The sequence below is a fragment of the Stegostoma tigrinum genome, chromosome 9, assembly GCF_030684315.1.
Source record: "Stegostoma tigrinum isolate sSteTig4 chromosome 9, sSteTig4.hap1, whole genome shotgun sequence".
Classification (NCBI taxonomy): Eukaryota; Metazoa; Chordata; class Chondrichthyes; order Orectolobiformes; family Stegostomatidae; genus Stegostoma; species Stegostoma tigrinum.
Genome location: NC_081362.1, coordinates 2,120,767 through 2,144,736, shown reverse-complemented (window position 1 = coordinate 2,144,736; position 23,970 = coordinate 2,120,767). Strand labels below are relative to the sequence as shown.

The 23,970-nt window shown below is 42.3% G+C and overlaps 1 protein-coding gene across 3 annotated transcripts in view; it reads left to right on the top strand.

The window, feature by feature from the left end:
* The window catches only part of sertad2b (SERTA domain containing 2b), a 67,717-nt gene that overhangs the window by 6,430 nt on the left and 37,317 nt on the right, over positions 1 to 23,970 (top strand). The window contains exon 1 of one of the 3 annotated variants that reach the window (XM_059648311.1): positions 19,602 to 19,624. The exons of 1 other annotated variant lie outside the window; for it this stretch is intronic. The gene's annotated coding sequence lies outside the window, so the exon portion shown is untranslated. Of the gene's footprint in view, positions 1 to 19,601; positions 19,625 to 22,390; positions 22,571 to 23,970 lie in introns of those variants that run through there. One more of the 3 variants, XM_048536957.2, reaches the window with a different exon arrangement.

The window sequence follows — 23,970 nt, the reverse complement described above, 5'->3', positions numbered from 1 at the left end:
TAAGTCCCTGGCCGGGCAGGTCAATATATCAGCTCCTGATCCTCTGCAGCAAACACAGGCAGGGTGTTTGTATTTTGTGTATGGATGGAATTAACTTGTCTGCTATAAATTACATTTCAATGTTGCACTTTACAACATCTGATTTTTTAAAAAATTCCATAAAGAGGAGATGAGTTTGTTCATTAACAAACGAAGGCCTGATCTGCAGTCACATTTATTCCCAATCAATCTGAAGTTTGTGCTTTGTTCACTGCTACTGATCAATAGTAATTTAAAAATTGGTATATATGAATAAAATCCTTTTTTTATCACTTGGCTTAACATTGTTACTTTTTGTTCAATATCCTGGTTTCTCTCTATCTCTCTCTCTCACACACCCCTACCATCACCCCCACCCCTCAACCCCACGCCTCTTCCCCAACTCCATTCCTCAGCCTAAGAGAAAGAAGCTGACAGGTATTTATGCTGACAAAGTAGAAATGGATTTGAACTTCAATTCTACTCCTCTGTGTTGGCATGGCTTGCTGGAATTCCATAAGCTCTAGACATGTCTGTCTGTTCAAATTGTGCCACGTGCATAATTTTTGTCTTTTTGGCAAATAAGAGATTAAACATTTATTTAGCCATTCCATTTTGGAATACTTTTACAGAATGGGATTTCACAATAAATCCATCAGTTTGTAAACTAAACATCTGTGGAACAGACGGTTTAGTTCCTGCCACTGTTAACAGTAGGTTCGGGAAGTACTGAATTTGAGATGGGAATTGCCGTGGTTCAGTCTAATACCTTTAGTTCAATGTTGTGGGTGCATATTGAACAGAACTGGTTGTGCTAGTGAGAGGGAGGGTGACGGACAGATGCATTTTAAAACATGGACTTAAATTTGTGTGGCAACTTTTATTGTAATAAACCACCCCAAGGGGTTTTGCAAGTGCACTACAAAACAGTGTGACACAAGTGTTAGTTTTAGCCTTTCAAACTACTGATGTGAATAATCCTAGTCAAGACTAGAACATCTTCCTAAAGAACTGCTTGATCGATGTTCTGGCTGTCTCTTATTTTTTATCCAAAGTTGAATGCTGATGTAATAATGAATTAAGCTTGAATATATTATGCAAAAGATTGTCCTTACAAAGTTCTTTTTACTTTTTTAAAACTGTGATCGTTAACAATGTTGCAGTTATGTACCTGCTATTCACAATGTCTATCCTGATTTGCCTGTTATGCAGCAAAAACAACAGGTTATTGGGAATGTTAGATATATAGCTAGCAACATTTTGGAAAAATAGCTTCAAAAAAATTGCAGTGTATGTCTCCTGCTTATAGATAGCTAATCATTTCAACTTGTCTACCATCATAAAGTGCATCAGAGATAGTGATTGTAATGTAATGAATAACTGAAAGTAGTTGCTTGAGCGAATGATTACAAAGTCTCGTCGCTAGCATTTATTCATTTAAACACATGTTGAGCAGGCTCGTGTTTAGTATTTGAGTGGCTGGAAGAGGCAAGAGCAAAAATGGTATATGAAGAAATTTGTACCTTTTTTAAAACTTTGTAATCAAGTTGGGTCATAATGTATAAGGCCGAATGAAATTTCAGTCAAATGTGAAAAAAAATTGTGGGTTAATAAAATTGTAAAGCAAAGTAACTTGACTCTCTTTAAGTGTGTGGTTGTCAGAGATGGGGAAGAGTAAGGTGGAGGCCACAATCAGATCAGCCATGATTGTACCGAATGGCAGAGCAGACTTAATCAGCCAAATGGCCTACTCCTGTCCCTAATTCATATGTTCATTTGTAAAAAGGAAAAATAGTCTATATGTGTAGTTCTACACTTAAGATATTAGCAACCTTGACTCAACTCTGCACTTTCAAACAGTAATTCCCAAATTGGTCAAGGGCAGACAGCCGTGAGCAGGCTGAAGATGGTGCTGACAAATAAACTTCACCAGCAATCATACCACTTCTTTAACTTGAGTTTTGAAAGACTACAGTAGGAAGAGAGGATTGTGGGCAGTAAGAATGTTGAGTTCTGAGAGACGGAAAGAACCTGTTGATCATGCAGTTTATTTTCTTTCTCGGGAAGATTGCAAATTAGGGAATGATTTGTGCTGGAGGCACATACCCATCAGAACTGAAAGATCAAGGCCATGCAGCTATAAGACTGAGGTGTGACTATCACAAGATCAGTCTTGATATAACAGGAACCCCTTTTAAAACTGAAAGGGTGTTGGCTAATCCATCCAAGGCCAATGAGGACCCAAAGTTCCTCAGTTAAAATGTAAAGGCAAAGCTTCACTGTGCTTTAGCTCATGTTTAGGGATGGATATGTGTGAACCATTGCTTTACTATGTGACTTGAGTGGTTCCTGAGATTTTTAATTTTGGAAAGCAGTTTTGCTTAAATGTTTCTATAACAGCTGAAAGTGACCAGATTTCACAAAGTTCATGATTTACTGGGAGGCACATCTGAAATGTATTGGCAGAATTCTAGCTGACAATCAAAAGGAAGTTCCTATAAGGTGAGGTCTTGAAAACATTGCTCAAAGTAGTTTAATAGGGAGCTATATTGTTTTGTAATTCTGGATCACAACACCTCATCCTGTTTACCACATTAGTACCTCTGCAGTAGAGCCTGTTAGTGGGAGTGGGTCCAGAAGCTTTAATGTGCATCTGAATGTTGGTACATATGTAAATCGGTTAAAGTGTGCCATCAGGAAATGTTTATATTTAAAGAAACAAGAATGAAATGCAGCGAGTGCTAGAAGTGCACAATTGTACACTGCTGTGAAAACATTGGGAAGCTGTTTTCCAAAGAGCCCAGCCTCACTGAAAGCGTTATGTTGCCATGATAGTGGAAACTGCGTCTCTTGAGTTAGACGTAAGCAGGAAGAATACAGAACCTTTCAGAGTGAGAATAAAACCTGTGTTTGGAGAGAAAAGAATCTTTCATGCATCTAATGCACCAGCTCAGAATATCCTAGAGCCTATACACTTTTTGGCTGATGGCTAACTTTATCATCCAGCTGAATATTTTTGTCACATGTTAATCAGCGACAACCATCCAGAATGAAAGAAAGAGATGCCTTTATATCAAACCTTTCATATCTTCACGACATCCATGGTCAATGATGTTTGAAATGCAGTCACAGTTGTAATGTAGGAATCTTGTGATATCTTGATATTAAGTATACCGCCAGGTGACATCTCCTCATTTGAGCCAGTGATCAGTGCTTTCTTTTTGGCTTTCATTTTGTTGAGCCATGGTTTGGGGAAGATCAGTAAAACATAACCTGTGATACTTGACAAACTCTCCACCATTGTTGGTGTTAATTACTTCAGAATGGAATGTGGATCAACATGCCTCAGTGTTGCCCTGTTAAAGTGGTTTTCAGACAATGTGGGGTGATTTCCTTTATGTGAGTAGACCCCACAATCAGAGTAAGTAGGTTTCTATTCATTTGGCGCTTTCACTTGGTCAAAGATAGGACCCCAATTATACCATCTGACATTTATGATAATTCTACTTTTCCTAAACCCTCCTCAAAAAGTGTTTCATCGATTTACCAAGAAAAAAGTTTAAAAAGAAACAAGCCTAATGGTGACCATTTACCATTATTCATTGTTGTAAGAAACCATCTAGTTCCCTAATGTCTGTAGAATGGTAATCTGCTGTCCTTACCTGGCCTGGTCTGCATGTGACTCCAGTCCACAGCAATGTGGTTTGCTCTTAACTACCCTCTGAAATGGCCTGGAGAGACACTCAGGTTTGAGGGTGGGTAATAAATACTGGCCTCCTCATTCCATCAAAGAATAAAAGATCCAGCTACTGTTAATTAAGGAATTTTTGGGGTTTTCTTCACCAGGTCATTTAATATATTTATTATCATAACTTGCCACAGAGGGTCACCAACCAGATCTCCGGGATAGCGGGATTGTGTTGGGAGAGATTGGAGAAACTGCATCTGCATTTCTGTGGAAGTTGGAAGAATGAGCGATGATCTCACTGAAACTTGTTACAATCCTTTCGAGGTGTGACTGCAGTTTGGTTGTTTTCCCTGGCTAGTGAGTTTTTTGAGCTGGCAGGTGGGGTTAAAGTCTCAGAATAAAGGGCAGGAAATGAGGGGCACCTTTCGTAAATCTTTAGAATCCTCTCTTCCAGAGGGCACTGGAGACCCCAGTCATTCAGCAGGTTCAAGATCAGCCATAAAAACAAAGGGCTGTGAATGCTGTAAATCAGAAACAGAAACAGAAGTTGCTGGAAAAGCTCAGCAGGTCTGGCAACGTCTGTGGAGAAAAATCAAAGTTAACGTTTCAGGTTTGGTGACTCTTCCCCAGAACACTCGCTCACTGGCCCTGAAACATTAACTCTGATCTCCCAGAAGGGTGTTTAGGATGGCCATTAGGAGTGGAAACAATTTAAGGTGACAACTTTCAGCTAATGTTACTTGGTGTATTGGCAGGACACTAAGGTTTTTTCCTACAGTGCATTATTAATATGGTAAATGAGCTGAGATGCATACAAAGTCTGCCATCACTCCCTGTCTATTGAGCCTCATGAAAAATGAATATTTGGGAGCTGGGCCAGGGGGGTGGGGTGAGGGGTGGGTGCTGTGTAATTATATTGCGGATTGGTCCTGGAGGATAGACCATCATCAGCCTGTTTTTAGAGATTATGTTGATTCCAGTGAAAGTGGATTCAGACGGGTGTAATTTGGGGGTAGGGGCAGGTAGCACGTCACCTCCAGAGACGCAGCCCTCCCCTTTCACTGAGTCACTAGGGTAACTTTTTGGCTGGTCTTTTGGGCGTTACTGATTGGGTGTCTATTACAGAAACCATATGATTTTAATTTCCACTAAAGACAAAGACATTTTTAAAGTATACAATCTTTGAAACTGCCTTTGTTCCTGTGAATTAGGCTTCATGCCATGGTCAGTTTGATTTACAATTATTTGTTATCCATTGCAGTGTCTGAAAATTGTTTCTATAGTAACATGTTATTTACAATTACATGTTTTTTGCTTTGATTTTCTCATGTAATATTTCACCATTTTCCCTCCCTTTCCCACAGTCAGAATCCATCCACCATTAATGTTGTTCGTTTTTAGTTAAATTTCTTTCACATTTCACTTTTGTCACTTTGCTCTGAAACGCAATCTAACAACACAATCTAAATACAATCTAATTAACTTGTTTTTATGACTGTGTATTTTTTTTAAAAGACTTCAAGATTCTTATGTAAGTTGACATTTTTAATTTTACTTCATTGATTGGATCTGTTGTTATCCCCAATTTCCCTTAATGTGGTCATTAGTTACTTTCTTGGGTCTCTACATCCATTTGGTGTAGATGGACCCATAATGTGATTAGGACAAGAGTTCCAGGATGTTGATCCAACAGCACTGAGGAGACAAGAATATTTTTTCAAGTCAGGGTGGAGACAGGCTTGCAGGTGGTGGTGTTCTCATGTATCTGCTGCCCTTGGATTTCTAGACGGAAGTGGTTGTGGGTTTGGAAGGTATTGCCTGATGAATCTTGGTAAGGTACTGCATTGCATCCTGTAGTAAACAGTGCTCATACTGAGTATCAGCAGTGCAAGGAGTGTGGATGTAGTGCTAATCGAATGGGATGCTTTGACCTGGAAGATGTCAGGCTTCTTGAGTGCATCCATCCAGGTAAGTGGGGAGTATTCCATCAGATTCTGTAAACGGATGACAGGTTTTGGTGCATCAGGTGAGTTACCTGCTGCAGTATTCATAGTCTCTTACCTGCTCTTGTAGCCATTCAATTTGTACGGCTAATAAAGCAAATATTTCTGGAGAAACTCGGCAGGTCTTGCGGCTACTACAGGGAGAAAGAAATCTGCTGCCCTTGCCCTGTCTGGCCAACATGTGACTCCAGACCCACAGCAGTTTTTTTGAGTCCTAATTGCCTTCTGGGAAATTAGGGTCGGGCAATAAAACTGACCCATCCTGTGATACCCACATCCCATAAGTGAATTGTAAAGAAGCTATAAGTGAATTTGGCTTGTTCATCACACAACAGTAAATTAGCATTGTTTCTGCCAAAGAATTACAAATCTTGAACAGTGAAGGATGAGCCATTAATAAGCCCATTGGATAATGTTACAAGGGTGGTTGGTGGCAGCAAATCTACCCAAAGATGATCAGAGCAGAACCAGCTCCCAGCTTTTACAACAGTGAGCTGTATTTTTAGCTGCTCTAACCTCCTGACATGACTCCCTAAACCTCTCTGCTCAACCACACTCTAGCCCCATCTTTTGAGATACTCTACTAAACTTATTCAAGCTGTTGGTCACCTGGGTAGGTGCAGTTTTTTTTTGATAAATGCTCCTGTGAAATGCCACGTGAGACTTTATGACATTTTGGGAGTTCTACAAATGCAATGAAATGTAGAGCATTGTCTGTTTTTGAACAAGGGAGACTATTTTTCTAACCTCACACAGTACAAAGCTGTAACCAGCAAAGTAAACCTGGGGGCAGAGAGAGAGATTGTCCTTAACCACCTTACTCTTGCTACCTCCCCTACATCCAGCCTGAAGCCCTGTACGCAGGTGAAAGTGTGTGAACAGCATCTTTGATAACAAAGTGTGAAGCTGGATGAACACAGCAGGCCAAGCAGCATCTCAGGAGCACAAAAGCTGATGTTTCGGGCCTAGACCCTTCATCAGAGAGGGGGATGGGGAGAGGGTTCTGGAATAAATAGGGAGAGGGGGAGAGGCGGAACAAAGATGGAGAGAAACTATCTTCTTTTCTCTCCATCTTCGTTCCACCTCCCCCTCTCTCCCTATTTATTCCAGAACCCTCACCCCATCCCCCTCTCTGATGAAGGGTCTAGGCCCGAAACGTCAGCTTTTGTGCTCCTGAGATGCTGCTTGGCCTGCTGTGTTCACCCAGCTTCACACTTTATTATCTCGGATTCTCCAGCATTTGCAGTTCCCATTATCTCTGACCAGCATCTTTCCCAGCTCTCAACAGTAATAGGCCACCTTCAGCTAAAGAAGGGACAAAATGAAAAGGTTTGCAAGGAGGACGCCACAGCTGAGAAGTTACAGCTGTCTGGAGTTGCGTTCTGCAATGATTTTCTTGATAGTGACGGGTTCAGATTAAAAAGATAATTGGATAGATGCTTGAAAGTGGTGAGTTTGCAGGCTGTGGAGGAAAAGAATAGGGAAATGGAATTAATTGCAGCATTCTCATTGTGAGCGAGCGCAGCGCTGATGGGCTGAATGCTCACTCCTTTTGCTGGGCTTTTTTTGACACTATATCTTCTTTCCCAGATGTTGAGGAATTCTTGCAATGACCTGGAAATGAATTGCTGTACAAACTGGGTGTGTTTGGAAGATGCGGCATTTTGTTTTGGGTGTTTCAATAGCAAAAGACATGTTTAGAATTTATAGCGTTCTTTTACATCTACACTCCGAGAAACTTCAGCAAAGTGTGAGGAATGTACTACCACATGCTCCTGATAAGGGGGAACTTTGTTGTCAGAGAGTCGTAGAGTATTCAGATTCTACGGACACTAATAGTCATGTCTGTGGGCTGGTTAATCAATAAAGCTGCCTTGATAGCATTTCCAAAATGTTTGCATTCTCTGTCTAGTGCTGTTTACTGGAGGGTGGGTGTGCGTGTTGGGTGCAGAGGGTAGTGATAGAGGATGGGGGTTAATGTCGGGAGGTAGCATACAAAGAGTGTCTTTTTAAAGAAAAGTTTCACTTATTTTAATAGAAATGGTACCAATCCTGGAAATGAATAAAAGGCATCTTTCTTTTTCTCTTGGTAACTTGGTGTGTGACGAAATGGCAGAACCCCATCAGCAGACTGAGCTGTTTGAGTTGTTCGGTGGGGGAGGGGTGAAAAGGAAGCTGATTATAGAGGATGCATTACTCTAGCAGTCAGCACCGGAACTGTGCTCGTGTCACGTAACTGAGGCTAATGGGTGATTGGCACCTCATGGCTCAGCTCTGGTTAGTCCTGTGGACCTGTCGTTAATTATACCAGAGTGACAGGATCCCTTTGGTGTCAGAGTGGGAAATTAACAGAAAACCCAGTTGTGTAAGGATCTTGTACTGATCAATTACTGCTGTGTTAATGAATGCTGTAAATACAGGTAATTTATGGTACACGTCGTGCATGTTTCTAAGTATTTGTAAATCTAGATGGTCACTTTTATTCTGTACTTCAGCTAGTTATAAACTCATGATCCCAGACCACTTTAGACTAACAATTACATTCCGAATGCAAAGTTCTACATACAGAGCAAGGCAGATTATGGCTTTTCCTAAAAGATGGATTTGAAATCTCTCTAATTATCAGAATTCGACCTCATCACCATTTTGGGACATATAGCATTATTAACCATTAAGAACACAAAAGTACTCTGTTTCTGAGTTGGGTGTTTTATGGCAGTGTTATTAGTTGCAAGCGTCACTTGACTGTTAAATTGGGATGAGTACAGTGCCTGAGGACAAGTGGAAATCAGTTTCTCTGGATCTCAGCAAAACTCCAAATGTTGTTCACGATTAAAAGTAGTTTTCAGAAGTTTGGAGTGTAACAGCTTGGGTCAGGTAGGAGTATGAGCAGGGCATTATGCGTGCAAGGACCTGAATCAGAGGAACTCATTCACACGGACACCTACGTTCAAAAATCCATTGGCCATGGGTACTGTGGACATGTTTAAAATCTGAAGCTTCTGCGTAACACCTGCACACAACCATGTGTGAAATAAGAGTCCCGACTACCTTAATTATCCTTTAATAAGACATTGTTAGTTGCAAATTACCAGTTTGAACTAGCTGAGTTAGTAACCTAATCCACACATTCAAAATTACATGAGTTTCTCAGACATAGAGCTAGAAAATTGGAGCAAAGGCTGGGGAAAGTATCAAATGGTGAAACAGCCCTTTCTGCAGAAATGTGACTTGTCAGGATGCTCCCTAATATTCCATGCAATGTCTTTGTTATACTTAGAATAATATTCTCTATAAGCCATGAGATATACAGCATTAAAGTTATTAGTAGATATGTTACTTACTTTAAAACAGAGAGGATGTCAATGGAGAAATGCTAAGTTACCACATTAATCTTCTGAAGAACAGAAAAAGATTAGTTACACGGTACAGTTTAGCAGTTTGACACTTGCTCAGCAATGTAAGTGCGATGGATTCGTCAAAAATCCAAATGAGTTAGCCTTTCAGAAGAAGCAACTCTGCATTTTGTTCGGCTGTTTGTGGTGCTGCTCGCTTACTACTTTCTGCCTGTCAGTAGTAGCTGACCTGAAACTTTCACTTCCCTTTGTTTTCGCTGATTGGGCCCCTGAAAGGCAGTACCAGCAGCAACCTGTTCCTGGGAAATAGGAATCAACCTCAGTGTGTTGCTGGGTGTTGCACAAGAGCTTGATCACCAAGCATCCACGGTCTGTAGGGATGGGGGTGGGGTGTGTGATGGTTGCATGATGGCTATTGGGGGTTTATAGGAGTTTGGTATGTGGCAGGTGGTCACAGAGCAGGGCCTACAGGTGGGTTCTGTGGGACCTGTTGTAATTTTGCTTCAGATGTAATTGAGTTTAGAGTTTTTGGAACATCAAACATTGTTAATGACTAAATAAATACAAGCTAATTCTCTTATTCCTCTATTTCACTTTTATTCTCTTCTGTTTCTCCCTTGCTTCTCCCCCACCTTCTCTCCCCACTACCCTGTGCAGAGGTCATTGAGTAGTTGTTAGACCTGGGCCAGCGCTTCTTTTATAATTGGGCAGCTGTCACAATGTACACACTCAATTATTCCAGCGAGCAACAAGCGCCTGGCCTTGTCTTCGTGTTCCTCCTCAGCTGCCTGGTTGAGATTGCAAGGTGACAGCGAGACTTGTTTCAGTCTGAAGAGGCACAGCAACTTGAGGGTAAAACTTCAGTAAAAGTGTCCGGCTTGGTACGTGAACAAACATTTTAAAAAATTGAATTGGGCTGCCACAGGAGTTTGTTGAAAGTGGCCCAAGAGTGCAGTGGGATTTTCACTATCGAAGTGTTTGCCATGAATCTGTATAAAAGGGCTTAGGCTGTGAGTAGTGACGGTCCTGTTGTGGAGAAACCGTTTTGGTGACAGTGTAGTTGGCTCCTTTGATTGACTGACTGTAGGATGACTGGTTAGTAACTGCATTTTTCTTTGATTATTCAACTCCAATTTATTTTTAGACAGTAAGAACCCATTTATTTGAAACGCATCAAAGTTTTTAATACATGTTCAAAGCATTCCAGGAAAATGAGCCATGTGTAAAGTATTTGAGGAAAGGGAGGAGGAGGCCAAATGTAGACAATTGAATAGGGTAAAGTATAATTATATATGATCGAACTACTAATACAAACAGAGTTGGCAAATATTTGTAGTAACCTTTTTTGATTCATTCATGGGATTTGAGTATCACTGGCTGGGCCAGATTGATTTCTCATTCCTAAATACTCTGTGGGAAATGAGAGTGAGCTGCCAATTTGAACTCCTGCAGTATTTGAGGTGGAGGTAGATCCACAGTGCTATTAAGAAAGGAGTTCCAGGATTTTGACCCAGTGACAGTGAAGGAATGGTGATATATTTCCAAGTCAGGATGATATGTGACTAGGAGGGGAACTTGCGGATAATGGTGCTCGCATGTATCTGCTGCCCTTCTAGAAATACTGAAGCATAGAAAGTAGGAACAGACCATTTGGCCCTTTCCAAGCCTGCTCCACCATCATTATGATTGATCGCGGCTGGTCATCCAGCTTAATAACTTGCCCCTGCTTTCCCCATATCCTTTATTCCTTTATCTAACTCCTTGAAATCGTACCATAGTTTAACCATGAAGGTTTTCTGTGATGGTGAATTCCACAAGTTCACTGCATTCTGGGTGAAGGAGTTTCTCCTTATCTCAGTCCTGAACAGTTTACTCTGTATCCTTCGACTGCTAGATCTGGATTCCCCACCACCACCAAAAACATCCTTCCTGCATCTACCCTGCCTAGACCTGTTAGAATTTCATAGGTTTCTATGGCTTTCCCCCTCCTCATTGTTCTTAACTCCAGGGAATATAATCCTAACCCATCCTGCCTCTGTTCATACATCAGTCCTGCCCTCCAAGGAAAAAATCCGGGAGATCTTTGTTGCACTCCCTTTCTAGAAGAGCATCCTTCCTTGGATAAGGATTCCAAAACTGCACAGAATATTCCAGACCTCAGTGTATTTTAGATGGTAGAGGTTGTGGATTTGGAAACTGGTAGATGAATTCCTGCAGTGCAGCTTGTAAATGGTACATGCTGTTGCTGAGTGTCAGTGCTGGAGGGAGTGAATGTTGAAGCTGGTGGATGGGTTGCCCTGTCCTCAATATTGTCAGGCTTCTTGAGTGTTGGAGCAGCACCCATCCAGGCAAGTGCCTTGTCGATGGTGGCAGGCTGTGGGGAGTCCGTAAGGTGAAAACAAAATGTGACCGTGTGGCCTGTTTTTTTTAAAATTCACTAATGGGACATGAGTGTTGCTGGTTGGAGCAGCATTTATTGTCCGTACCAAGGTAACACAGTGCAGAGCGAGAGGAATACAGCAGGCCGGGCAGCACCAGAGGAGCAGGAACATTTCGGGTCGGGACCTTTCTTCAGAAATGGGGGTCCCGACACACAATGCCAACCTTCCTGTTCCTCTGATGCTGTCTGGCCTACTGTGTTATCTCTGACTCCAGCATCAGCAGTTCTCTATTGTCTGTACCTGGTTGTCCCTTGAGAAGGTGGCAGTAAGCTGTCATCTTGAGCTGAGCAGTCCATGCACTATAGGTAAACCTACAATGTCCTTAGGGAGGGAATTTCTCGAAGCTTTAGGATTGTCACATGTGGAAAGAAACAAATGGGGATCTTCTAAACCTCCAGTGCAGTAATAAGTTGAAAAGTAACATTTAGAAAAACTTATTATAAACAAGATGAACTGCGAACATTTTAGGGTGTGGGTGTGAAGTTTTTGGCTTTCTGTATTTACTGGCCTGAGTGGACAGGGTTGGTTATATTCTCTGCATTGTAAGAGACTGAAATCGTTAATTTGTGGAGGGAAAAAAAAGGCTAGAAGGCAGTGTGGTCAGCACATGAATGATTGGCAGGGTGATGTCTCAACTTGTACAATGTTGTACTTTACCCATCTTAGTGCAATAACTGAATTGCTGCTTCGTGATCTCTTCATTGCCTTCCACTATTACACAGAAAATAGGGTTTCCTTCAATTCTTCAACAGAGGACCTTGACTACTATCTGTTCAATTAAAAAGTGGGTGATAAAGTATTAAACATAGTGGGACTTAGCATTGGATTGCTACCTATCCACCCTGTCCTCGGCAAGAGTTTCATTAGATTTTGAGAAACCAGTGCAGACAAAAAGGGCCCCCTGAATGTGTTTAGATCAGGTCCTGTTCTGCAGGCAGGAAGGTGAAGTTGCTTTTACAACTGATGGCGATGTCTTAATGAAAAATAATTTGCTCTATAAATCCCTCTACTTACATGGAGCCCCAAGAAAGATAGTTTGAGCCAATGCTCCCCAGGCAAGTACCAGTTAGTAGCAAAGATGCATTGAAGGGACAAGCTGGATAAATACACAAGGGAGAAAGAAACAGACAGGAGTGGGAGGAGGACTTGTGCAGAAGCATCAACCTGTTGCATGTTTATCGCAGTCAATAGTTTGTAAGACAGTTCTCAACATTTATGAGCCACTTTGTCACTTGGGCATTTTGTTCTATGTACCATTGCATTGTGATAGCAAAACTCAAGGCGGAAGCATGGTAAAATGTAGAATTGAGAAGATGTTAATTACCAGTTATGAATCCTTAACCACACAGGAAAAATACTGGATAAACTCAGCAGGTCTCCTGTGAGCATCTGTGGAGAGAGAAACAGAGTTAACATTTTGAGTCTAGTGTGGACTCTTCTCAGAATTGCAGATTTCCAGCCTATTCAGCATTTTCCTTTTATTTGAGCAGTTAGAAATCCTTATTCCTTAAAAGAAAAGTCTGTGGCCTTCACTAACTACAGTCAGCTGCAGGAGCTGTTTGTTGTTCTGACTGGTATCTAGGAGGGCTCTGAATGTTTCCATTGGATAGTGTCTCTTCTCAGAATCATTTGAGCCACTCTTCTTGTTTGACACAACACCATTGCCTGTGAGACAGAAAAGGGGTCAGCTTTCAGATTCCAGTGTCTTTGACTAGATCCATTCACTGGAGTCACTGTTTAGAAATTCTGTTTCAGTAAGCATGATCAACGTCATTGAGATTTGTTTTATTCCAAATATATTCTTTAAATTACTTTATCACCACGTAATTGGTGAACTTATCACAGGGTTCAGGTGATTGAATTGATTTGACTGTTTCTCTCTGGAGCCCAGAGCAAGACGGCAGAACATGCAATCTGAGATGGACCACTCGGGAGACATCACAAAGCACATCCCCACACAAAGTGGATTGGAAATTAGCGATCTTTTGCCCCTAACCACCAAAAACAAATCTGTCATGCCTGGAAAAGATCAATTGAACATTTCAAACTTGATATTAATTTTTTAAAAATTTAATGAAGGTGTTTAAGGGTTATGGAAACAAGGAGGATAGATGGAGGTAAATTATAGATCAACCACAATCAGATAGAAAGGTGAACTTGATGGGCTGGGTGGCCTCTTTCTGTTCCTATGTTTAAACTAAGTATAAAATAATTGAAAACTGTACAAGTGTGATAGAGATATATATATGTCTGTAATCTTTCACTCTGTATTGATTTTGCAGGTTATTTTCCTGTTTCTTAAGCATATATCATTTTTACAATTATCCAGGTTTTGATTAGCTGCTTTATCAGTTGCACTGATGTAGTTTGCAAGTGCCATCATTTGTGAGGTGCAGCATGTTTTGTGCAGTATTGTATTAACCGGTAAGTGGCAATCCAGCAGCCTATTTGACAGGATGTGCGAAGAGCAGAGGCCCTGATGGCTAATTCCTCAGCAATGGGAGCATATGGAGACTCCTGCTAAATTATGACCCCCTTTGGATCCAAGAAATATTGTGTACAGGGCAAGTACTGTAAAACACAAGGACAAGATGATGTTCACTGTTGTCTTCTGTATTAACATAGAGTAGAACTGGTATCACCTTATCACTTCCCTGCACTTTTCTTCTCTCTTTCTCCACCCCCACCCACCCAACCTCCAAGTATTGCAAGAATTCTGTGTATCCAGTGCAAAATCTTGGAGCATACAACGATTGCAGGCAGGATGCTGTTTTAACTGATTACCTGACATTGATTTTTGAGGGGGAGGGGCAGGGTGTAGGAGAGCTTTTCTTTTTCGCACTTTGACATCTCTCCCATAATGCTACTGCTGTATGACATTGGGCAAATTGTAAAATAAATTGTTCCAGGTATCTGTGCAGGCTTGATTAGACAAAGGCTGATGTGTTTCAGTAGTTGCTGGGTGCTGCGGGCCTGCTTTTGTACGTTTTGAGGTAAATGTAGATGGCTGAAAGATAGATGAGGGCCAGATGCAGTTTGGCACATGTTCAAACAGCTGCTGTTGTTGCTGTGTTTCATTAGCTGGGAGTTAACTGTTGACCAGCAGTGAAATCTGCCATGGAGCTTCCAACTGCGTTGTGTGAAAGCATGGAATCTGACTGTACAATCGAGTCTTTCTGCAAAGAGACATTTTACATTTTTAAAGAGCTGTGTGTCTGAGTAAATCTCACATTCTCCTTTTATTTTTATTCTCCCTCCATCTCAGAGGATGGTTCGTTGCTGCTAATCAACTGAGTCCTCGACTGCACGCTGATGACACAATCCAAATTCCAGTCTTGACAGATTGGAATATATTTTTCGGGTTTATATTTGTCATCTCTAGGAAGTGAGAAGGAAATAGACCAGGACAGATTAAGGACTAGAATAACTTGATGAGCATAATTTTTTAAAAAAGTAATTCACTGGATGTGATGTGCTGCTGGGCCAGCACAGTCTAAACCCTAATTGCCATTCAGAGGTTAGTGGTCAGCCACCTTCATGAACTAATGTAATCCATGGAGAAGAGCCCCCATTGCTGTTAGGGAGTGCGTGCTAGGATTTTGACACTGAAGGAACGGTGATACACTTCCAAGTCAGGATGATGAGTGACTTAGAAGGGAATTTGCAGGTATTGGTGTTCCCTTGTATCTTCCCCATGCCCTCGCTCTTCTAGATGGAAGTGGTGTGGATTTGGAAGGTGCAGTCAGAGGAGCCTTTGTGAATTTCTGCACTGCATCTTGTAGATAGTAACAACAGTGTGTACTGAGCATTGGTGGTGGAGGGAGTGGATGTGAATGTGATGCTAAGTTGGCTGCTTTGTCCTTGCTTTGACAAGGATGAAATCTCTTTGCCTGCCTGTGAAGAATTTGTGTGTAGTGGTCTTGTGTCTCCATAATGAATTGACCCACCATTGCTGATGGAATTTGCCCTGAGCTCTTGAACTGCGCGCTCGAACCTCAAATTTCCTTTAACAATGCTGCTGTGAAACACCTTGGGAACCCTTTATGATCTTAAAGTAACAATGTAACTACAATTTGTTACAGAATCATCACCTCTGAGACACGCTCTGTCATTGTCTGTTTTGTATCCACCTTCTGTAAATGGCCGAGTTAATTGGATTTGAAGAATCTGAGTATTTTTTGCAGTTCAGTTTTTTGGTGATATTCCATCGTGTTTTCTGTTCAGACACTTTTTAGTACAATTTCACCTGGACTTACCTTTATCTTGCTGCCAATCTGTTGAAGTACAGAATGAAAGATGAAGTTTTGCTGATGTGCATTGAGGGAGTGTATGGGCTGATGATGTCTTCAGCCAAGAAGAATTGGATGATCCCGATCTCAACAGCTAATAGAATTGTATTTGTTATGGTGGATTATCATTTTACTAGTGTTCTCCTCTGAATTTATACCATTGACTTAAACTTGGGTTCACCGAGAACAGTTCTAGAACGGGCAACTACATAGAATATAAACTGGGTAAACCTAGATGGTGATAATACTGAGGAGGATATATTCCTGATACAAGATAGTTTTCAGAGCAGTATGTTGGGGAATCAATTAGACAATAGACTATTTTAGATCAGAATTATGTAACGAGAGAGAACTAATCAGTAATTTTGTTGTAAGGGCATATCTGGGGAACAGTAATCATAATATGATATAATTTTACATTAACTTTGAATGTGATGTAATCTCAAACTTGAATCTTAATCTGAATACAGAAAACTATAAAAATATAAAGGGCAAATTGCCTGTGCTGGACTAGGGCACCATATTAAAAGGTATGATGGTGGATGAGTAATGGCTAGCTATTAAAAACTTAATACATAATTTACGACAAACATCCATTCCTTCAAGTCATAATACCACAAGAAGATAAGTGAGTCAACTGTGACTAATAAAGGAACATAAAGGTTATGTTGGAGGAAGCTTGTAAATTTATCAGAAAAAAGTAATAAACCTGAGGATTGGGTGCATTTTAAATTCAGCAAATGACATCCAACAAACTAATGAAGACAACATAGAATATGAAAGTAAATTAATAACAAACATAAAAGTAAACTGTTTTTAAAAAAACTAAGTCTAGGGAGAATAAGGAACTGAAAAAGTTCTCTGAATTAAAAACAAAGTACTGGAGAAATTAATGAGACTGAAGCTGACAGGTCCCCCACCCTCAACATTGGGCATCCCAGGGTGTTGAAGGAGGTGGCTATAGACAGATTAGTGTGCTGGAGCCTACCTTTGAAAATTCTGTAGGCTTAGGAATATTTCCTGCAGATCGGAAATTCCTACAGTAAATGCAGCCCCACTATTTAAGAAAGATTATTTAAATTTGAACGATACTTCCTACTTAATCATTGGTTTTGTGAAAGCTGTTTCTTTTTTGCAGTTCAAATTTTGAGAGTTTCTGCATATATGTTTTGTTATGGGGACTGGTTTAGCTCAGTTGGTTGGACAGTTGGTTTACGAAACAGTGTAATGCCAACAGCACGGGTTCAATTCCCATCACCGTCTGAGGTGACCATGAAGGACTGTCATTCTCAATGTCTTCTCCTCACCTGAGATATGGTGGCACTCAGGCTAAAACCAGCATCAGTCATACCTCTGTAATGGCCAGATAAGACTATGGAAACTTGACACTATTAGTACATCTTCACTGAAGATTTATTTTTATCCTGATGTTTGCCCAATACTTGAATCAGTGACAAATGGTCCACAGAATCAGAGTGGTTTAGCAGGAGGCTGTACAGCCCTTCGCTGCTCAGAGTCAAAACAGTGTGGAGATGGAGGAGCACAGCAGGTCAGACAGCACCCAAGGAGCAAGAAAGTCAACGTCCTGGGTCAGGACCCTTCATCAGGACTGGGGACAGGGAAAGGGAGCTCAGAAATAAATGGAAAGGGGTGGGGCTGTGGGGCGGGTAAGTGGGATGGTGATAGGTGGATGCAGATGGGGGGGTTGTAGAAATTGACCAATGAGAAGCGTGGGGTAGATCGGTTGTCTACAACCCCCTATCTGTGTCCACTATCACCATCTCACCTACCCCCTCCCTCTATTTATTCCTGAGCTCTCTTCACCTTCCCCCTCCCCATTCCTGATGGAGATTCCTGACCTGAAATGTCAAATTTCCTGCTGCCTGACCTACTGTGCTCTTCCAGCTCCACGTTTTATTGACTCTGACTTCCAGCATCTGCAGTCCTTGATGGCTCACAATGCTTCCACATTTTATGTCATCTGCAAACTTTAATTTTTTGGGGCACAGGGGACAGTTTCAAAATGTTTGGGGAAATATCTCTGTTCCTTTGAAATCTTCCCTCCAACTGTCTTTCATGCCCCTCTCATTACTTTCATGACATCTTCCATGAGCTTTTTGAACAATTCCTGACAAACAAATTGTTTATATCACTGTAGCTGAGATGATGAACTTTCCTGTATCCGTTGCTGAAGCTGAAATGGTTTATGAACATTCAGAAGACTGTTCTGATTTGCTTAAACTCTTCAAGATTCACATTACATGAAAATGTGGTTTAAATTCTAATTCAGTCACGTGATGGGACCCACAAGTGACCATAATTATAGTTTACCAAATAGTCAGGCTCCTACAAAAATGGCAGTATGCCATTTTTGTCTGGCAAGTATAACGCACCGTCAATGTATAAATTCTTTAACCCCTTGTAAATTTTAAGGCTGTCTGAAAATAACATTGTCAGCTTTAGTCTCAACTTGCTTGTTATTGCACATTAGAAATGACCATTTCGGAATGTACTTAATAAGTCTCCATGTTGTGTCAGTGGTTAGGATTTAGTTGTGAATTGGTCAATTGTAGCTCTGGAACCGAAATCAAATCCCACTGCAGTGAATTGAATTCTCACACAAGCCTGGGCCTCCATTGTTGTGCTCAAGGAGTGCTGCACTGTCAGAGGTGAGTTCTTTCTGATGGGACATTAAAACTGAAGCCCAATTTGCCCTGTCGGGCACAGTTTCAAAGAGTCGTGGTTCTCCCGGTGTTCTGATCAATATTTCTCACTTTAACATCACAATAAAAGAAATCACCTGGTCATTTATTATGTTGTTGTTTGTAGGAGTTCACTAGCTGCTATGCTGCTGACATAACAGCAGTGATGATATTTTTGGAGAAACAATGTTTACAGCGTACGAGGAAGCCATTTGGCCTGACATATCTGTGATGGGAAGGACTTAATTGCATATGAAGCAGTTTGGAACAGCCTGAGTTTGTGAATGATGCTATTAAAATGCATATCTGTCTTCCATTTCTTTGTACCACAAGCAAATTGAGCTCAAGATAAAATTATTTACAGGGGAGTGCATCTGAGAATGGACTAAATATAATAACAAAAACAAACTTTTCGAAGTTGGAACTGCATCATGTTGGGTCCATTCTCATTTATTGGCAGTGTAGTATCCTCACAGTACTACTTGACAAAGATACAGGACTAATTCTTACAATTTGGTGTAAAAGACACTTTTTGCATTGAATGTGATCATGAAAGTGGGAAAAAGGTAAAGGGGGTTGGTAAATTGCTATCTGAACCTCTGGCTCATGATTGGCACAACATGCAAAATAAAAATCTACCTATTCAGAGCAAAACATTCCAATGCTACTTGCCTATGTACGTAGTAAAATTTTTATGATTTGTTTTGTGTAGTGATCTCTCTTTTTGTAAGTTCTAAGGAAGGGTCAAACCATTACTCTGATTTCTCTCCACAGTTGCTGCTAGACCTGCTGAGCTTTTTGAAAAATTTCTGGTTTTGTTTTACACTTTTAGTGTTTAGTTATTTAGAGAGCAGTATTTTTGTTTGAAGCTTGAGTGCATGGAATCAGCATATCTCACTGAGTGACACACTCTCTGTAAGCTGTGTAAATATGTTGCTTCAGTTTAAAACCGAGTAACAAGTTTCATTTTGACTTGAGGAAGAGTTTTTGTTGGAACGAGTTCAGGTTTTGCTGGTTTGCAAGTTGTACTTTTTCTAAGCAGCTTTAAATATTTTTTTCAAAAGAGGAACCTGTAGGACAGCCAGTGAACTGGATATCAGCCTGGAGCAGGACTGTATGTCAGATTGGTAAGTTTGGGTGTGGGAATAATTTCCTGTTGTTGACTAGAATTGTTATATTTAGAGCTGTCTGGCAATTGGGGTCTGTAAGGTTTTGCTTGCTTTTGGAATTTTCCCATTCCTGTGTTTCCCCTGCCTTGCTTTCCCAAAGGAAAGCTCAAGAGGGTAGCACAAGATTTCCACCTCCACCCACTCACCCACCTTGTGTGTATCCTGTCCTTCACCACTCCATGCCCCACTCCCACCCCAAATCCTAATGGGTGTAGTTCTTGGTAAAAAAAAACTCAGATTGAAAATTTCCCAGTTTACAACAAACTGCATCTGTTATTGCAGCTTTAACAGAATTAAATGATGAGAGGGGACCCAGGGCAGTGATTATGAAACAGAACTTGTCAAGCAAGGCACAGGAGGAGATGTTGTGGCCGGTGACTGAGATCAGAGAGAGATTGGTGAGGTTTTGCAAAGAAACCCTAAAGCTTAATGCTCAGCGGTTGAAGGTGCAGCTGCCAGTGCTGGTGGTATTTTTCTTTTTAATTTTTTTATGGGACATGAGTGTCACTGACTGGGTCGGCATTTGTTGCCCTTGAGAAGGTGGGATTGAGCTGCTGCCTTGAACGTGTGCTGTAGGTTAGACCCACAATGCCCTTCGGGAGGGAATTCCCTGGATTTTGACCAACACTGAGGGAATGGTGATCTGTCCAATGTAGCATAATGAGTGACTTGGAGGGGATCTTGCAGGGAGTGGTGTTCCCATGTATTTGCTACCCTTGTTCTTTTTCTAGATGGAAATGGTGTTGGGTTTGGAACATGCTGTCTGAGGAGGTCATAGCCAGCAAAGTGTTGAAATCTTGGACAGCTGAGGAGCTGGAGGATATAATAAAAAGTGGGGTTGTTGGGGGGGGGGGGGGTGCTACTATGAGATAACAAGGTGTCGAGCTGGATGAACACAACAGGCCCTGCAGCATCAGAGGAGCAGGATGGCTGACGTCTCGGGTCTGGGCCCTTCATCAGAAACTTAAGTAATAAAGTTACTATGGTTGTTTTGAAGTTGAAGTGTTGCTTAACTGGAAACTAATGTTAGTCAGCGAGCACTGGGGTTTTGGGGAACAGGACTTGGTGCGAGTTACAATGTGAGCATTAGAATTTAGAAAAAGGAGAACAGTGGGGGGGGGGGAGTTGGAATAGCTGAATCTGAAATTAACAAAGGCATGAATTAGGAATCTCTTACTGCGACTGTGTAAAAAAAATCTATAGAATACTCTTAGGAATGTATAGAGTTATAAATTTGCAATAAAGACCGTTACCATTATAGCTTGCGAGCTGACAAAAATAAAACGGGGCGATGAGTCATTCCTTGATGAGTTTGGGGGATAAACCAACAATAATCAGTCAGTCGTCCGAGAAGAGGATAAAACCAGGGTGAGAGGAGGAGAAAATTCAATTCGAACAGGAGAAAACGCTGCTGGAAGTGATCCGGGCGGTAGAAATCCCGGAGAAAACCTTTGCAACAGGGTCATTTAGAGGCGGAAGGAGTTAGACAAAATCAGACTTTCGCTAAACAGACCAATGCTCGCCCTTTTCAAAGCGAAACCAGGAGCTGGAGAAACTCAGCAGGTCTGGCAGCATCTATGGAAAAGGGAAACACAAGTTAGCATCTCGGGTCCCTCCCTCAGAACCTGTTTGCCATCCTCTGTTAAGGGTTAAGTTTAAAACCCACTACCCTCCAACTCGATCTCCCAGCTGAGATCATCACAACCTCACTGGCGCGCTTCTGCGTCGGGAAAAGGAAGGAGATATTTAGATTCTCCGTCTTTTCCCCCGTCTCCCAGGAACCTGCTACAGGAGTCCAGCTGAGGAGGTGAACACGCTGCAGTCCGGTCTTCACTCTTCACTCTTTGCTCCCTGCGAAACGCAGGAGTGAAATTGGACGATAATAAAATGTGAGGCTGGATGAACACAGCAGGCCAAGCAGCATCTCAGGAGCACAAAAGCTGACGTTTCGGGCCTAGACCCTTCTTCAGAGACGGGGATGGGGAGAGGGAACCTGAGATGCTGCTTGGCCTGCTGTGTTCATCCAGCCTCACATTTTATTATCTTGGAATTCTCCAGCATCTACAGTTCCCATTATCTGTGAAATTGGACCTCCCAGTTTGTGCCATCTGACCATGTTACAATGTCCCCTGTACAAAAGCTTCGTTTTCCAAGTCTTATGAGAGAAAATTGTCTCCCAGGGACTTAGCCATTAAGCTGAGCAGATTGCAGAAAGGGCTGAATGACCGTTTATTGAAATGAAAATCCTATCTCAACAACAGACGGCTACCTGCATTTGTGTGGCGCCTTTTAACGTAGCGAGACAGTTGTTAGTTTTTCACCTGTGAAAGCTGTTGGTTGATTATTCTTTAGCGTTTCACGTGGAGACGGTATTGTTAAACCGCGCCCCCCTTTCCCGAATGTCTGTTGGCTATGAAGAACGCCAAGAAAAGATGCGAGAGTAGAGGTTAAAGAGTTTGAACTAAAACAAAAGTTGCTGGAAAGGCTCAGCAGCATCTGTCAAGGAGAAAGCAGAGTTAACGTTTCTGGTCCGGTGACCCTTCCTCAGAACTGATTTATTAAAGAGTTTGAAATATCTGCAGATCGCTGCTGTGTGGGAATGAGTCGCTTTATTGCTGCACTGAGTGGCCCAGGTTCCTTTAAGCGGAAGGCAGGGCGCTGTAGTTGATTGACAGCGTGTAGAAATGCTATGTCCCTCCCCTGAGCCAGAGAGGCAGATGGAGAGGGAAGGCAGGAGGTTCCAACCGACCCGGGTGTGAGCGGAGCTGTCGGCTGCCTGACCGTCTGTGCCGGGGGGACGGGGCAGCGATACTGGGGATCCACTGAGATCCTCTGAAACGGGGTGGTTGGAATCGGTAATGGAATTGAAGCGGCATTGCACGTGACGAGCTTTAACTGGATCTGGTAAGAACGATAAAATATGTCCCAATGGTTAAGCTTTGGGCTGACAGCAGACCGTTGTGTAAAGGTTCTCGCTGAACTGAGCCGATTGAACATTTGTGGAGTCGATCAGTGCGAAGCTGGAAAAGCACAGCAGGCCAGACAGAATCCGAGCATGTTAACCTTCTGGGCCGAAAGCGCGCCCAAGTTGCTGGAAAAGCTCAGCAGCATTCTGTGAAGTAAAATCAGAGCTAACGTTTCGGGTCTGGTGACTCTTCCTTCGAACTGTCAGGACTGGGGAGGGGGAGGGAAACCAGAAATAAAGAGAGGGAGTGGTAGGGGGCTATTGTGGTTGGCCACTGGGAAAGGTTGGAGCAGATCGGGTTGTGGGGTCGAGAGACTTTACAGCTGGTGAAGTCAATATTGAGGCCACTGGGCTGTAAGCTCCCAAGGTGAAATTTCAGGTGTTGTTCTCCAGTTTACATGTGGCCTCACACTGACAGTGGAGGCGGCCAAGGATAGACATGTCACGAGGGGATTTGGGGGTACGGGGGTGGGAGTTAAACTAGCACCCGGAAGGCTGGGCTGGTTGGTGTGCACAGAACGGAGATGCTCCGCAAACCGATCCCCGAGTTTGTTTGGTCTCTCAAGTGTAGAGACCACGCTGAGTGCAGTGGATACACTGATCAACTTGGATGACGTGCAGGTGAATCTCTGCCCGATTTGGAAGGTGTGTTTCGGGCCTTGGACAGAGGTGAGGGGGAGGTGTGTAGGGGCAGGTTTAGCCCCACCTGCAATTGCAGGGAAAGGCCCCAGGTGTGGTGGAGGGGCTGAAGGGGCATGTGGAGCTGATAAGGGAGTAGTAGAGTGAACAGTCTCTGCAGAAAGCAGACAGGGGTGGGGAGGGAAATATCTTTGTGGTGGTGGGGTCAGATTATAGGTGGCAGAAGTATTGGAGGACGTTGCATTGTATTCAGAGGTTGGTGGGGTGGTATGTGAGGACTAAAGGGGGGTGTGTGGAAGAGGGATTGAGGGCATCCTTAGTAACTGATGAGGGGAAACTACAGTCCCTGAAGAATGAGGATGCCTGGGAAGTCCACGAGTAGAGCAACTCATCCTGGGAGTAGATGGGGTAGAGGCGGAGGAATTGAAGAGAATAGGATTGCGTTTTTACAGGAGGGTGGGTGAGAGGAGATGTAGTCCAGGTAATTGTGGGAATCAGTGGGTTGGAAATGGATATCAGTGATGAGTCAGTTACCGGAGGTGTCCGAAATGGTCCAGATGAATTTGAGGGCGGGGTGGAAGGTGTTAGTGAAGTTGATGAACTGTTTGAGCTCCTCATGGGAGTACGAGACAACACTGATACAGTCATCGATATAACTGAGAAGGAGGTGAACGATGGTGCTGGTATAGTTGTTCAACAA